Genomic DNA, 12,284 nt, shown 5'->3' on the forward strand with positions numbered 1-12,284 from the left:
ACATATTCAAATAAGAAATGTAAGTTATCCTATGTGGGTGATCAAATTTACCTTCACAGAATTGGTTATTTTGGTTTCCTACTCCACAGAAACAATTATGATGATTATGGAAATAATATAGCTGAGACCTACAAAGGATAATAAAGAGCAAAAATAATCATCACAGAGGAACAACAGCAGTATGTCAACTTCCTTAGCGTTTCCTCCTCTCAAATGACTACTTCACAAGCTAGATTTTGATCATTTTTGAAATAATTTATAGTTACATTTGTGAAACAGCTCCTATGGACATTATTGATAGATTCATAGTATCTCTACATGAAAACCCTCTCTCTAAACCTCAATTTTAACATCTGCATGTACACTTTTAGGCTGTAATAACCAGTCTTTATGAAAGAACACAGCAGGTTTTGGTTCTCTAACTGTATGAAAAAGGAAATGTAGCATTGGAACCAATTTAAATTTTACCTTTTAGAAGTATCGCTAAGAAGCCAGCCAGGCAGGTTTTTATAGATTTTCCTACTAGTTTGCTTAGTATAACCCAGCACTACAGACTTCTACTATTTATCAATTAATCTGGCATGAAGCCTCAAAGGAAGAAGGTCGACCTGTATTAAAAATGCAGCCATCAAAAATTCATCAAAGGCTTCAGCATTTTAACTCATGAACCTTTGAACACCTGCATACTTGTCAGATCTCTGGTCATAGTTAATGGTGAAATCTATAGTTAGTCCAGTACCTATAGCTGCCCTGACATGAGCTGAATGAGGAGGCTTCCAGAGAAAAGGTAAAGAATCTGTATGTACTGCTGGCCCTGCCTTCATTCATTTCAGTAAAACAGCCCACTACACACTGACATCACAGAGTTCAAAGTCAAATAAATCAGCTCACTACAAAGAAAAAAAATCTTCCAGAAGTATCTCCCTCTATGACTAAAAATATCATCTTTCTTACAAGGTATTATAATTGAGAAATGCATAAACAACTATTATCTGGTAGGATTATGCACAACATAGCTCACAAAATGAAATCTTATATTGTTCTCCAAGAAAAGGTAATAATTTCAGAAGCCTTCCTTTAATGTGTGAAGAAAGCAGTATAGTATATGCTGGAAGTTAAAACTGGAACCTTCAAGTTCAAGGTAAGAACTCTGCTGCTTAACTAATGCACTGCTCATAGCTGTCATCATTAATTTATGTTAGCCTCTGTAAACATCAAGAGTATAATAGGCCAATTTCACAACTAAATATAGATGCACATTTTGCCCTTATATAAATGGCAGATTGCTGCTGTAGATCATCGCTGCAGCAACACGTCAGTAAAGATGCACCGTTTGATGGTCTGATGCTCACACAATATATAAAACCAGTTGTAATGGTTGTTTGGAAGCAAAGTGTAACATAGCAGCAAAATTTCATTTGTTCCACAAACTCAGGATATATTAAGCTTGGCTGACAAAGACTGTTTGATGTGCTAAATCAGTTTGACCTTCATTCTTGCTTTATTTTTCTCATTTAACATGTGAAATGACCATTATTTTCCCCCATGTAAGAAAATATCATGAAATTGATTGCTCTAAGAATGTCAAAAACATCTGCAACTGCTAATATTTGATAAGGTAACAAAATCAAGATGCGTTCTTCAATTTTAAAAAAATATTTTCTCATGAAACAATCATGACCATTTTTTGACTTACGGTAAAATAGATCAAAAGAGTAATTAAAGCCATTCAACTGAATGCCTTGCCTCATCTTCAGAAAATGCCTTGTGTATGTTTGAACTTAATAATTAAATTAATTGGTATTAGCCAATGAACGTTTTTATTCTGAACACTTTAAATAAGAGGATTTAATTCTGGAATGAGTCATTAGAATAGTAGTAAGAAAAGCGGAGCGGTCTGCACATTCCTTTCCAACCAATGGTCACCTTGATTCAAATAACCCTTGAATGAACCACAGCAAGACCAAACTATTCATTGTGTGCTTTGGTGTCTGCCAAAAACCTCATGAATCAAAGTGTTTTGTTCTTCATTTTCCCCCAGAACTTTAAGCCATACCACTGGCAGTTCCACAATAATGGAAAAACTGCAGCTTTATCAAGTAATTTCTCTCCACCCAATAACTAGCACTTTACCTTGGAGCAACTTGTATATTTCACACCTTAAATTTCTATTTACCAAATCAGCTAATCACTTCACAATTGAACTCAGAACAAAAAAAAATTATCAATTAAAGTGGTTGAAACTCCCGCAAATTATCATTTAGGAATGAAATAATTGCTTTCATCAGGGCAGAAAAGCCCGCCAGAACACAAATGTCACTTTAGATTAGTGTTCTCACTCCTGAAGCTATGGATGACACAGCTGATAGAAGACTAAATGCCAAGACCAATCAATTGCTTTTGTGGCTCTGCTCTGAGCTGCTGTAAAAGGGGCCATTTTCTAGGATCTACTCTTCATTATAGTAAATGCTATCTCCTTGGTAACATAATTCCATTTCTCATAAATTCTGTCTGAGAGCATTGTCCTAACAATGGGTGTTTGTGGAAAAGAATGCTGTTGGTTTAATGCACAGGATTCAGTGTGAATGGCTGTCAAACTGCTGTAGTTTACTAGTTCTTAAACACAAAAATGAAGTCTTATACATTAAAAAGAATTCTTGGGGAGAAATGAATGTCCTGAACAAGGGTAGGACACTGTATTTGAAGGTTCTGTGCTTCTGGTTTAGAATTTTCACTATTCTAGGGTTTATCTGTCCCGTACATTAAACCAGTCAGCTCACACCTGAGGTGGGTGAACACTTCACATACTTTCTCAGCTGTGCAGTTTGCAAATGTGAAACCTCGGAAACAAATATGGACTCATTAGGCAAGTGCATGCGATTTGTCAATTGCCAGCACAGTGTTAAAAGAAAACAAAAAGTGTTCCCTGAGCTGAGCCCTACTTGGAAAGCATTCAGATCTTCATTTTTATTGTTCATCCTCCTAAAGTCACAGAATGTGGCTTGCAGGCTCCAAATAAAGGGAAATTGAAGAAGTCAATATAGAGAGAAAGCAGCAATTCCCTGCCCTGCTATATTCAGGTCTGAAGTTTAGAAAGAAATTCAGGATCACAGGTCTTTCCCCATCACAGGATACAGGCTCTCCCATCTTGGTAAGCACACACGTAGAGCTTGCATTAATGGTAATGGGGGTCCTGAGCACAGAGAAAGAAAACTCTACTGTTAAATATGTGTAAGGGTTAGAGTGTCTCTGATGAAAGGCAAAATGGGCAGGAATGGCGGGACCTTTTACTGACCGTTCAGGGACACCTGCTGGAACTTCTACCCCTCAAGGAGCTGCAGTACTAACCCTCATCACATCAATAGCAGGAAAGTAAACAGGTTTTGGATTTAAGATCATTCAGTACCACCAAAAAATAGCACGGACCTTAACATAGCAATAAGAGCTAGTTAGAATGCTTACTGTATTTCTGCCAGGGGCCAACTGTTTTAAATATTATGTCATTTAATTCATGACCGCCAGTATCAGCAATGGGGGGTGGGGAGTAACAATTAGGGAAGGCGCATAATCTCTGCCGGATACACTTGAAAGTAAAAATAAGGTTGCTTTCAATCGCTTGTGGGGACGTATGTATTTTGTACTTTCCCTTCGACTTTCGGCGCACACCCATCCATCCCTGAAAACTAGGCAATTTTTGTTGCAGGAAGTGCTTTCCCAAATGTTGGACTTTCCATGCTAAAAGCAGGAAAGTCCTAGGCAAAGCAGGGCTGTTGGTCGCTCCAGAAGTACTGCTGCTCCCTTTTCACAAATAAGAAAATCAAAGCACAGAGAGAAAAAAAACTAGCCTGCCCAAAGCCAGCAATGGTGGAGTTGAATTTGAACCTTGGCAAGATAACCCAAGTACATCCCTCTTACTGCACAACATCGCCTCTGCAGGAGTACAGTGCTCGTGAGCCCCGCCACCCTGTCCCTATTTTACTTACATGACAATCAAGTCACTGGTAAAGTTGTATTTGATTTATAATCACCCATATAAAATTCATAATAATTGTTATGAAAACATTAATTCCTTAATAAAATGTAAAAAAAACCACCCTGTTTTTCAGTCTTATAAACACATTCCAATTGGGAGAAGATAGATTTGCTATTAATTACTCTAATTCTCAAAATAAATTGCTTGGGAATTCAAACGACCTATTCTAGAGAGAAGATCTATTTTTTTTTTCTTTTAATTTTCTTTAAGTGTGATTTCAAACACTTTTGAAAACACAGTGAAGTGAAAGCAAGCTCTTGGACACTCTCAAGCTTGACAAGAGAAACGTGGAAAAAAGAAAGCTGGCTTTGACAGGTTTCAAGACCTGTAAGTATGAAAAATGAGAGTTATGGTCACGTGAGCGCCACAAACATAGAGCACGCTTTTACTTGGCATCAGTGAACACACCCTTATACCATGTCTGCCTGCACTCTGTTGTGAAATAGAGATAACTAAATAAAATGGCCAACCTTTCTTTAAACACAACTGAGGACACAGGGATGCAGGTCCATCAGTCTTAAGAGACTATATACTCTGTCCCCTGCCGATTTTTTAATTCTTATATTTTTACTGCACCTTTCATACAGGCTCCAAAAGTACAGTCTGGTTGCTGGGGGTGTAAATTCTGAACGGCTTCTAGAGAACACTTTGGCCAATACCTACCCAAAGGCTTAGAAATTTGTCCTCTGTGACCTGACCTGACTAGGATGTGAATATTTTGCTAAAGTAGTATTCACTGCCACTTTGATAAACTTTAGAAAAAATGTGGAATATTTAAGATATTGAACAAGGATGTTGAAAAAAAATCTTCAATGCCTTAAATAATGCTGTAGTATGTTAAATGATAAAAAAAGTTTTTAAATTATCATGTATATTGGGATCAACTGATTATATAGCAATAGCCCTATATCTATATAGAGATAAAATATACCCAAATCTGGATTAATTTTCCAAAAACCAAAATATTACAATTGGTTATTTCTACATGGTAGAAATTCCTTGTGTCATCTGGAGGAGGGAGCAGGGTAACAAAGTTCTGAAGTTTCTTCAATAAACATGTATTTTTTACTATAAAATTATTTTTAATATAATTTTATGGAGTCCAAGTTGGGCCTCAGAAGTACCTTGATGCTCCACCAAGGTATGTTTTTATTCAATAGATGGTTTACCTGATAGTGCTATCAAATGCCATCTTGTTAACTACTTCTTGCAATAATAGGGCCTGAAAAATATTTGTAGAAAAAGCTTAGCCTGGTTATTCCTCTAGAAGAGAGCTGGGAAGAGAACAGCTAGGAGAGGGCTTTGTCCCTCTGAGGTTGTCTCCCAGAGGTGTCCAACCAGATGCCTGAGGCTGTTAGCCACGCAGCCATGGCCCTGGCATCCTTTGTGGTCCCTCTGAGACCCAGAGCAGTGGATTTCGAGGGTCCCAGATGCCAGGTGCTTGACTGGGGATGCAGTAGACTCCGGTTCAGCGACAGGTTTTTTCTGTGCGTCACTAACACCTTGACAACCTGATGGAAATTGCAGGTTCTTCCCCAGGAGAAAACAGACAAATAGACAAAATGCTGTACATTCCTGAAGCACATTCTCAGATCCTGACTCAAGCCTTGGTCAGTAAGTTGGCACAACTGATGATATTGGAGATCTCGACAAAGTTTTATGGCACTGACCAAACTGTTACGATCAGCATCACTTACTATTTTTTCACTGGCTGCTGTACTTCCCACTTCTAATAGGCTCTGGCCCTTGGTGGCAGGATGGTGCCATGGCATTAGACTGCATATGTACATGGGACAGACAAGACATTTGTGCCAGGGGCCACCATATAAAATTTAACTTGAGGGGTCATGGTCCCACACTGAGGCACTTTATAAGGTAGGACAGCAAAGGAGACGCCCACTTTGTTCTAGGCTTCTACACAGCTCAGGAACCAAGTCTTCCATGGACCCCACATTCTTGCAGTAACCTTGAGAGACACTTCGCCCTCTCCTAAAAATTGGACTTCGAGGAACTACAAGTAAGTTATTCTGAGCCAAACCTAGTTACCTATCAGGATGATAGAAACAGGCAACATATCAGTGTACAAAATCGATGTTTAAAACATATGAAAACAAAATCAGTTAGGCACAGCTTCTCATTTATTTCATAAGTTTGCAAGTTGTCAATGGAAAAGCAAAAGGTTGTGTCCTGATATATGTATATAAAATTAAAAAGACCCAGTTATCTTATTAATTGGGAGTCAGCACTGAATTTCCTGATTTACAACAAATAATTACCATAACTTTATTAGTAACACGAGTCCAAACTGTTGACAGAGTTCTCAGATGCGGGCAAGCACATGCTGGTTTGGAAGCTGAAGTAAAAGGGATTGCTTAATCGAAATGGAGCAATGGCAGCCAGCAATTTTCTCAAGTGGCTGCTATCACAAAGCCTCTATAAATAACTTTAGTGTCTGCATCTATAAGCCACCAAATAATTAGTTGAAAATATAAAACGTATACCATATGGCAGGGCACTTCTTCCCTGACTTGTCAGCTTCGTATGGCCCTTGCCCCAAATGCGGATGCTGCTGCCTTTTACCTACCCACAGGCTCTCCTTTCTTAAATCCACCTGTAGTCTCCTCTCTAAATTTTATTTGATTTTGTTTTGGCTAAAATATTCATCTCAGAGGGTTGTCCCGCAAGGACTCCTTTTGAGTTATCATGGCCGACAAAAGACCACTTAATCTCTAGTTTCACCTCACTTCTAAAAACTGCAGTGCTACCCAGCAGCATGCAAAGGTAGCGTAGTGATCAACGAGTCCCCCATAGCAATGTGGCAACCTTGTCATGTCCTTGTGTTCCCATGGTGTGGGCCTGAGTTACATCTCAAACTCAAATACACACTCAAATACACAGACTCACACACACACACTTACATAAACGCATCACTGTCATTAGGCAGCTGAGTTATATATGTGGCTTCCAGGAACTAAGACTTCTCCAATAACTTGACACTTCTCAAATTCTTAGGGGTGGTATTTGAACATTTCTAGCATTATATGATGCTTGTATATGACTAAATGTGTCAGCATTGTCCTACAAATGACTTGTATCCTCCCCCCTCATTTTTATTCCCTCATTTTCTTTTACACAACTTTCCTCCTACAAAGTCATTCATTGGATTTAGTCATCTCTCTTCTCATAAAATTCATATATGCAAGAAGAACATTTTAGTCTTATGAATAATAATTCATAAGACTAGTTAGTCTAGTGTAAATGAATTCAAGTGAAGGGTCACAAAGTCGAATATATGTACAACCTAACACCATTATAGAAGTGGCTAAAGAGGACTAGGTGAAAGAAACCAAAGCAAGTCTGAATCTCATGGCCAAGCAGGTAACAGGGAGTGGTGGGGACTACAGCAAACTAGAGAGCACATGCCCAGACAGGGGGAATTCATTATTCACTAAAGTTCCCTCAGTTCACCATGGTGGCACTATGCATTAAAAAATATTTAATTAAAATTAAAATAGCCATTTTCACAATGAGTCATCAGAGTGCAGACCCCCCAAAATCAGTGATCATATTAACAATTTCTTAAGAGTACATAAACAAGACTTTGTTGTTTTTTTAGTTCAATAGTAATGTCAACAGAGTACCTTGCATATATAGTATGTCCTCAACAAGTTCTTATTGAAAGATGATTATGGTGATAGTGATCTGAATGTCATGATTAACAATAGCAAACAACACAGCCAGGAACAGTGGTATGAAAATTAAGTTTTACCCAGCAAATTAGTCCTTGGAGTATCTTATCATAAATAAGAGATGGGAAAGGAAGAAACACAGACAATCCCACCCCTCTGCCATATCTGTACACTTGTAAATTCTTCCCTGATTATTGAAATTCTCAAAACACAGTTTTGTCCCCTTTCTACACTCTGGAGGGGGTGCTATGGTGAGCACCAAACTGAGGCAACGTGAGTGAAGACAGAGAAAGAAAACTAGCAAGTCTGTTTAGCCTCTCTTCGTGAATCACACACAGGCATATTTCAGAACACAAAATCACCACAAATTCTTCCTATAAGTCAGATAGAAACATTACAATAAAGGATGGGAAAAATTTCTACGGGAAAATGCTAGATCTTCACATAATTATTGCATCTATTTGCTGCATTTATGTGTTTATGTGTAATCAAAAATACAACAATAAAGTGAACAAAGGCATTGCTCTAAAGAGAATCTATGAAGAGGTAATAGAGAAAAGATTCAAACTAAGATGAGATATTAAATCTCTATAAGTTCCAGAATGACTGAATAAGACAGCCATCTAGAAAGGCTTTATTAAAGTCAACCAAGTCTATCCAGAAAAAAAACAAGCCACTGTTAATATAACAAGAATGGTTTGTGTGACACTGATGTAACCTGGCAGCCAAGGAGAGTGGACTGGAATGCGTATGCGTGAACAATGACAACTTCACTGTACGAGTCAGTGGGGGCAGTAAGCATCACTGAGTGAGCACGTGTACTGCACGGCTGTCACATTCAAAATGACTGAGCAAGTAGAGCAACAAATCTGCATCAAATTTTGCATTAAGCTTGAACATTCCTCCACAGAAACTATTCAGATGATTCAGAAGGCCCCACAGCTATGGGCAGCTGGTGATTGGCAGCTTCATCACAATAATGTGCCCCTTGCACATTACATCATCTTGGGCAGAGTTTTTTGGCAAAACATTAAATCACCCAAGTGATTCAACCCCCCTGGAACTCAGATTTTGTGCCCTGTGACTTCCGGCTTTTCTGAAAATTAAAATTACTTTTAAAAGGGAAGAGATTTCAGACCTTTGATGAGACTCGGGAACAGGCAACAGGGCAACCCATGGCAATTGGGAGAACTGTGTGAAGTCCTAAGATGCCTACTTTGAGGACAACTGAGGTGCCATTGTCCTATGCACAATGTTTCTGGTGTCTTCTCCAATAAGTGTCTTTATTTTTCATATTATATGGCTGGATACCTTCTGGACAGACCACATATATGGTAGCACACCTGCTTTCCTTACTCGGGCATCTGTGGCTATCTCATTTCCTTCTGGCTATATGCTCCTAGTCTCTGTCAATATCCTTTCCCTCTTGGATGGAAGCTGACGGTTCAAGTGGAAGGGCCAGTCATGATATCTATGTGCAGGGTCTGCTGCTTACAAAATTCATCAGAATGGCACAATTCTATTCAATTTTACTCACAGTGGTAGAATCAAGAGAAACATTCCTATGTAAGAATCAAGCAAGGTTCTTTGTCCCTGGCTTCCAGGACTGATTGCACAGAAAATCTCAATTAAAAAAACAAAAACAGACACACACACAGCCTGCTGGAGAGCACCCCAGGGCAGACATGCTACAATCTCTCGACCCCCACCACCTCCCCCTGCATATGTGATACAGTAAGAAATGGTGTATGCCCAACTGTAGGCTATAATTTTATTGATAGACTCTGATGACATTATAAAATCCATAAGGGCAAAGAGCAAGTGATTTGCTCTTGTCACTAGAAATCCAATACAAAATTACAGCTTTCATTTAGAAGCCGCTTTGGAACTTTTTTTTTAATTAGTCATAATGCATGGTTATCAATACCTGTATTTGGATCATGATGACAAGGAAGGAAAAATAAAATCAAGCCAATGTCTACAGAGACAATGATCCCAAATTCTTCAATTATACAAGGACATCTTCAGACTTACAAAGTTCTATAGAAATTGTGAGATATAAGTCAGTGAGAAAATCATATCCTAAAGATTTCTGTAAGAATTCATTTTGTGCTAAATGTAGATTTAGATCTTAACATCCAAAGTCAAGTTTAGGTCTTTTGTACCATTCATTACACATGAATTCCTGAACAATTTGTGCCAGAAAAGTGGAACAGGAGACAATGCCTCTTAGCAATTGCACTCCATGGCAATGTGCTCAACGTTTGCATGAGCTCCACAGGTATGGTATGGCTTCATTTGCTTAGCACAGATTTGGGAGCAGGACTTATATTCCCTTTAGATCCACCCAACCACTTTCAAAGCACTGATTTAACAGATGCTCATAAGGAGTGGAGGTCATATGGAAACACATCAGTGCCAAGCAAATTCTACTATGCCCGAGAGAGGGGGATATCTTGCTGCAAAGTGTTTCCTTCCTCTCTGCGTTCCGGGTATGTACTTCTAGGCAGGGGAAGGCGAACTAAGCCACTGGAGACAGGTCCATCTCAGCACTTCATGCTTTCAGTGGGAGGCCCTAGATGGGACCAATGTGTGTATAAAAGTGATTTGTATGCAGGTCTAGACTCAAGCAATTGACAGATCACCTAGAATGTAAGTACAGTTAATTAGGTAGGTACAGGTGGGTCCACAAAAGGGAACTAAATGAAATATGACTGAGAAAATCAGTTCTGCATTCCAATCCAACACTGATCAATACGTCATGAGACCCCAGTGCTGGGCCAAGCTCTACCTCTAATATTGTATGACTCCAAACAATATATTTAATTTTTCTGACTCTATGTTTTTCATAAGAAAGAACAAGGGGAGATTTTTCTCTAGAACATTTTTTCTCCTTAAAGATTTTACTTTCACGTGAGTGCATTTCAAAACATTAGTGAACTACTGGGGAATATTCCTGATGGGTATTAATGTTATTGCCCAATTTACCTACAACTTCAAAGTGGTGTGTCCTTCCCCAGTTCCACTGTTCAGCTTGTTAGTAGTATTTATTACAGATGCAAAGGCTTCAATAAGTAGATATTCAACCCGACTTTCATGTAGGATTCAGTGAGGTTGCATGGTTGCTAAACTCATGAACAACACATAAAAATTGGCTTAACTAAGTTTTTTGATTCATAACAATGAAATACTTTCATCTTCACATTTCCAAAGGAAATCCTGGGTCTTTTCCAGAACTGACAAAGCAGAGCATGAACAGTTACCCTTGAATTATAGTTAACAATGGAGAGCAGCTGTCTAAGCTGCAAGAATACTATTTATGTAAGAGTTATAGCTCTGTTTTCAACATAAATCTTTTTTTTAACTGGTGAGCAGGAGAGGTTCAAACGATGGAAACACCTGAATGTTTATTAAAGTCTGCCTGTTTACCCTCTCTGTATAAGTATAAAGCTCTGGAATGTCCTACATTCCTACAAAATATCAACCATCTGGATCAAGCAATCAAAAACACACGTTGCCCTGGCAAGGTAGCTCAGCTAGCTAGAGCATCATCCCAGTACCCAAGATTGCTGGTTCGATCACCAGTCAGGGCACATACAAGAATCAACCAATGATGCATAAGTAAGTGGAACAACAAATCAATGTCTCTTCCTTTCTCTTTCTCAAAAAACATGCACACATATATATCGGTGGCTTTCCAGCATCAGGCTAAATCAATTAATACTATCTGGTGAACACCAGTATTTTTAGCACTGTGTAGACACAAATGCAATACTCCTATCTCTTCCCAAGGTAATTTTTATACTGTTTTTAAATCTGTTTGTATATCCAACCCTCCAGTTCTTCCAAAATACTGGCTTAGATCCCATGGGATGGTTTGTTCCGTAACATACCTGAAAGCAACTACAGTATCCTCTTCAACACCTGTTCAGCCGTTGCAAACAGTACTGGCCAAAGACGTGATATGACTGCCAACATTCCAAATGACTCATGTCTTTTTGACTTGCTCAGAGGTTATGTAACAATTGGGACCATGTCAGACTGAATTATTCTTTAATTGACACATAAATCTGATTTGCTCTTAATAATACAATATCTCCAAACAACATAACCAGTTCTCGATGGGTCACGTCTAAAATTATTTTAAGTAGTATGGAAAACCAGCAAGCCCTATGGACCACATGTTAAATAAAAATGAAATCTCCTTTCAATTGAAATTTGTGGAGGATTTTAATAGTACAATGTTTACATTAATTTCACTTGAACTTTTGCAGACTGAACTGGCACATTTTGAGTAGATTGCAGTCTTGATTTTTCAGTGAATAATATGTAGTTTAAAGTTTCAGAAAATCCCAAACTACAAATATTCTTGAGTTTGGGGTGAATGAAGGTAAAAGCTTAAAATGGGAGAGACTAAAAGAGAAAAGGAAGCACCTTTACAAAGAGCTATTATACCTGATAGGCTCCATGCAAGACAGTTGAAATGCGAGCTTCAGTATTCAAAATAGAAAGGATACAATCATATGTCTGGTTAACTTACAGGAAATAGTTCCAAAGACAAT

General features: G+C 38.4%; 1 protein-coding gene across 1 annotated transcript in view; it reads right to left on the reverse strand.

Annotated features, from left to right (window-relative positions):
- Positions 1 to 12,284, reverse strand: part of NPAS3 (neuronal PAS domain protein 3) — an 854,048-nt gene that overhangs the window by 589,876 nt on the left and 251,888 nt on the right. The gene's annotated exons all lie outside the window — the stretch shown is intronic.

The sequence above is a fragment of the Sturnira hondurensis genome, unplaced genomic scaffold (assembly GCF_014824575.4).
Source record: "Sturnira hondurensis isolate 20B ecotype Veracruz unplaced genomic scaffold, ASM1482457v3 Scaffold0006655, whole genome shotgun sequence".
Lineage (NCBI taxonomy): Eukaryota > Metazoa > Chordata > Mammalia > Chiroptera > Phyllostomidae > Sturnira > Sturnira hondurensis.